The 5,000-nt window shown below is 49.0% G+C and overlaps 1 non-coding gene and 1 pseudogene across 1 annotated transcript; both read left to right on the forward strand.

Annotated features, from left to right (window-relative positions):
* Positions 1-2,626: 2,626 nt before the first annotated feature.
* Positions 2,627-2,781, forward strand: LOC143175753 (5.8S ribosomal RNA). The gene has a single exon (XR_013000434.1). It is a non-coding gene; the product is annotated as a 5.8S ribosomal RNA (ribosomal RNA).
* A 2,054-nt stretch (positions 2,782-4,835) lies between these two features.
* Positions 4,836-5,000, forward strand: part of LOC143175751 (large subunit ribosomal RNA) — a 6,569-nt pseudogene continuing 6,404 nt past the window's right edge.

The raw sequence follows: 5,000 nt of genomic DNA on the forward strand, positions 1-5,000 counted from the left end.
GAGTAAAACGCGAAGGCTAACTATATAAGAAATATATAGTATTATTTATGCCTGTGGTTCTCCGTTTGCCCTACTCTCAGATACGCGACTCGGAGAGTTACGAATAATCGTGATGGACCACGATTTCTGTACGTCTTACATCTTTCGACGATGGGACGATCCACGCGAAGAGATCATTCCTGCTTGCGTGAGGTGCGATAGCGCCGATTCGCTTTTCTGTACGGGGAGAAATAGAACGATGAGTTGACTTATCGGGTCTTCGTTGGAATTACCGTCGCTGGCATTGTAAACTCCAGATGACCTTGTGATTCCTTCGTCGGGCACTGGTAAAGGGTGGCGATGATTCGTTCTATAATAGAAATACCCGTCGTAGCGATTCGGCCGTGTCACCCGCCACGAAAATCTCTCTCGTCGTGGAATCCCCGCGTCGTAGAGTAAACGCGAAGGCTTGCTATAGAAGACTATAGTTTATACGCCTGTGGTTCACCGGTTGCCTGCTCTCCGGGGTACGCGATCGCGCAGGAGTTACGGAAGAACTTGATGGGCCACGATCTCCAAGCGGCTATATCTTTCGACGATGGGACGATTCACGCGAAGAGAACGTTCGTGCATGCGTGAGGTGCGATAGCGTTGATTCGCTTGTCTGTACGGGGAGAAATAGAACGATGAGTTGACTTATCGGGTCTTCGTTGGAATTACCGTCGCTGGCATTGTAAACTCCAGATGACCTTGTGATTCCTTCGTCGGGCACTGGTAAAGGGTGGCGATGATTCGTTCTATAATAGAAATACCCGTCGTAGCGTTTCGACCGATGTCACCCGCCACGAAATTCTCTCTCGTCGTGGAATCCCCGCGTCGGAGAGTAACCGCCGAAGGCTTGCTATAGAAGACTATAGTTTATACGCCTGTGGTTCACCGGTTGCCGGCTCTCCGGGGCACGCGATCGCGCGAAGGTTACGGAGGGACGTGAAGCGCCCGAGCAATGAAACGTCCGCAGGAGGAAACGAGCAACCGCCGAACATTGTTTCGCGACGTTTCCATAATGTATTGTCGTTTCGCTCGCATCCCGCTTCTTTCCCCTAGTTTCCTCGACGCGTAGTTTCGCAGCCTTAGTGGACGAATCATTCTCGATTCGAGGAAAGATATGCAGTGGGGCGTGCAATGAGCCCGCCAGAGACCACGATCTCCAATGCGTCTTTACATCTTTGGACGATGGGACGATCCACGCGAAGAGAACGTTCGTGCTTGCGCGAGGTGCATTAGCGTCGATTCGCTTTTCTGTACGGGGAGAAATAGAACGATGAGTTGACTTATCGGGTCTTCGTTGGAATTACCGTCGCTGGCATTGTAAACTCCAGATGACCTTGTGATTCCTTCGTCGGGCACTGGTAAAGGGTGGCGATGATTCGTTCTATAATAGAAATACCCGTCGTAGCGATTCGGCCGAGTCACCCGCCACGAAACTGTCTCTCTTTCGTCGTGGAAACCCCGCGTCGGAGAGTAAAACGCGCGAAGGCTGTGACTGTAACATATATATATATATACACAGTATACAATGCCTGTGGTTTTTGCGCGTGTCGGCTCTTCGGTATACGCGATCGGCCAGAGTTACGGAGGGACGGTGAAGCGCACGAGAAATTGAAACGGCCGCACGATTGGAACCGAGCAACCGTCGAACATTGTTTCGCGACGTTTCCATAATGCGTTTTCGTTTCGCTCGCATACCGCTTCTTTTCCCCTAGTCTCTGAGACGCGTTTTCGAGCCGTTCTTCTACTATCGATTCTCGTAGAGAGAAGGGACCGGGTAGTCTGGAAGTGGAACCCGCATCTTGCGTGTACCGTACACGGAATTGAGAGGACCGGCCGTGAAGCTCGTTTTAAAGCCGTGCGTCTGACACCCAACTCTTGCGCGCCAATTTCGCGGCAAGAGATAATATGGGACGAATGACCGGCAAAGAGCCAGCTGTGAAGTCTGTTTTTTTAATCGAATCCGTGGACGTGTGTATGCCGTAGCGTCGCTCGTCGTGTTCGTTCATGGTCGTTCCGAGAGAAAGAACGAAAGCGGTAACGAAGGGACCGGCCGTGAAGCTCGTTTTAAAGCCGCGCGTCTGACACCCAACTCTTGCGCGCCAATTTCGCGGCAAGAGATAACATGGGACGAATGACCGGCAAAGAGCCAGCTGTGAAGTCTTTTTTCATTATTTGCTTTCAATCGATCGATCGGTACGATTCGTGCAACGTTTCGCGCGATGCGACGCGAAAACATGCGCGCAACAATAGATGCGTCTGATCGGAAGAACGCGAGGGTCGACTGCACGCGATGGATTCAGTATCGGGTAGGATACAAAATATATCCCCGTCGTTTCCACGCGTGCGAGTCTTCTGCGTCTTTCGCGGGTTTTTGAATGCACTATACGCCCGGAACGTCGAGAAATATATACATATTACTTGAACGTTTTTCGTCTCGAAAGGCTTCGGTGTCGTCTCCAAGGCGACGCCTGAATCTCCTTCGCGCGCTGGTCGGAGATTCAGGTATCAACTTTTATCTTCTCTTTGAAAGAAGAGAGATATTAGGTCGAACAAATGAGAATAAAATTATATATGTGAAATATAAAATTTATACGATTACCCTGAACGGTGGATCACTTGGCTCGTGGGTCGATGAAGAACGCAGCTAATTGCGCGTCAACGTGTGAACTGCAGGACACATGAACATCGACATTTCGAACGCACATTGCGGTCCACGGATACAATTCCTGGACCACGCCTGGCTGAGGGTCGTTTACGTACCATACACTGCTTGCGTAGCTCTGTCAAATCCCCGCCGTCGTTCACCTCTTCGGATCGAACGTTTTTTTACCGAAGGGCGCAAAGAACGTCTCTGAGTCGGGTTAAGAGAAGGATGCTACGTACGAGCGAACGATGGGTGTCTCGTCGGCGTTTGTCGCGGACACGCGAAAATTCTGTGAATTTCACGGACAGTGTACGTTCTAGTTGTTGCAAAACGATCGGAATCGTTTGTATGGACTCGCGTGAGTGTTCGCGGCGTCGTGCGTCGTTCAATTACGACCGCCCGCGGATACCGCTCCACTGCGATATGGATCTGAGCGACAACTTTTTCGGCTGTTCGTGAGATGAACGGTTTCGTGTGTTTAGAAAAATTTTTTTTCCCGCGCTCCCGACGTCACCTGAAATGATGCGTCAGAGGTGAAAGAAAATATTAAGAAGTCGAGAGAGAGAGAGACTACACACGTTTTATTCATATTTTGTATACCGTGCGTGAGACGGATGTGCACGACACGTCGTATGTCGGTATATTACCGACTGGCCCCAGGGAGATTGTTTTCTTCCTCTCTTACGAATGAGATGTACGTTTCGGAGGATCGTCGTTACCGAAACACACGGCAAAACGAGACTTCTCGCAGCAGAACCTTTATACACAATACACATCGACTCTTTTTACCCCGAGAGAGAGAGAAAAGGTGTATTTCTTTTTTTTATTTTTCGAATTCGACGCACGAACGCTTTGACGACTGGAGAAAAACACGGTGTGTGTTAAAATCGTGCGGGACGAGCATGCGTATTCGTAACGGGTCGAATAGTTCTTATTCCCCGTCGTCGCGTGTCCTCGCTGGACCACCACCGTGCGCTTCCGCCACGTTCAGTTGAATTTCGAAATATATATATATAAAAAGAATCACCATATACTCTCTTTCGGGAGGTGTATTTTTATCGGTTTCTGCTATAGAGAAGAGACGGAGATCGTGTTGTGAGGTGTAACGTTTCTGTATCCCCGTTTCGGAGGATCGTCGTTATCGGCGGAACACACGTCAAAACGAGACTTCTCGCAGAACCTTTATACACAATACACATCGACTCTTTTACCCCGAGAGAGAGAAAAGGTGTTTTTCTTTTTTTTTTATTTTTCGAATTCGACGCACGAACGCTTTGACGACTGGAGAAAAACACGGTGTGTGTTAAAATCGTGCGGGACGAGCATGCGTATTCGTAACGGGTCGAATAGTTCTTATTCCCCGTCGTCGCGTGTCCTCGCTGGACCACCACCGTGCGCTTCCGCCACGTTCAGTTGTATTTCGAAATGTATATATATATAAAAAGAATCACCATATACTCTCTTTCGGGAGGTGTATTTTTATCGGTTTCTGCTATAGAGAAGAGACGGACGATCGTGTGTGACACCACGTGGTAACGTTTCCGTATCCCCGTAAAATACGTTTATCTTTTCTCGTAGAAAAGAGAGAGGAAGAGGCAGGAGCTCCTCTTTGGCGAGGCTTTCGAACGTCGCGTCCCGTCCGCCGGAATATAATGATATAAATATATAACCGCCGCCGACTTTGTGCGAAAGCGTTGAAACGAACGCGTCGGTCGCCCCATGGTGTGTGTTTGTCGTGTCTTCTTTTCCTCTTCTGCACTTCTCTTCACTGTCGATCGCGAGACCGCGCGAGATCCGCTTCGGTCGTCCAGTCCCCGAAAATTCTTCTCGGACGGGCGTTAAAGTTAACCGGAGCGCGAGATCGTCTAGCGAGAGTCTTTTTCGCGATCGAGTAAAATGTGATAGAAGAAGGAGAAGAGTGTAAAAAGAGAATATAGACACGCGACGCAGCAGAGACCACTGGTGAGGCGCATAAGACGCGTTCGCGAACGATTTTTCGCGACGATACGGAGTCGCGCGTGTCGCGGTATATTTATCATTTATATACGTTATAATATGAATATGTTGTGTTCGAACGCACTCTCCTCTAGACTTTGTTTTTTTTGCCTTTGAGCGATTTTTATGAAATTCGATTGAATTTTCATACAATTCACGTTCACGACGACCTCAGAGTAGGCGAGATTACCCGCTGAATTTAAGCATATTACTAAGCGGAGGAAAAGAAACTAACAAGGATTTCCTTAGTAGCTGCGAGCGAACAGGAATTAGCCCAGCACTGAATCCCGCGGTTCCGCCGTAGGGAAATGTAGTGTTCAGGAGGGTCCAT

Source organism: Nomia melanderi, unplaced genomic scaffold (assembly GCF_051020985.1).
Source record: "Nomia melanderi isolate GNS246 unplaced genomic scaffold, iyNomMela1 scaffold0182, whole genome shotgun sequence".
Classification (NCBI taxonomy): domain Eukaryota; kingdom Metazoa; phylum Arthropoda; class Insecta; order Hymenoptera; family Halictidae; genus Nomia; species Nomia melanderi.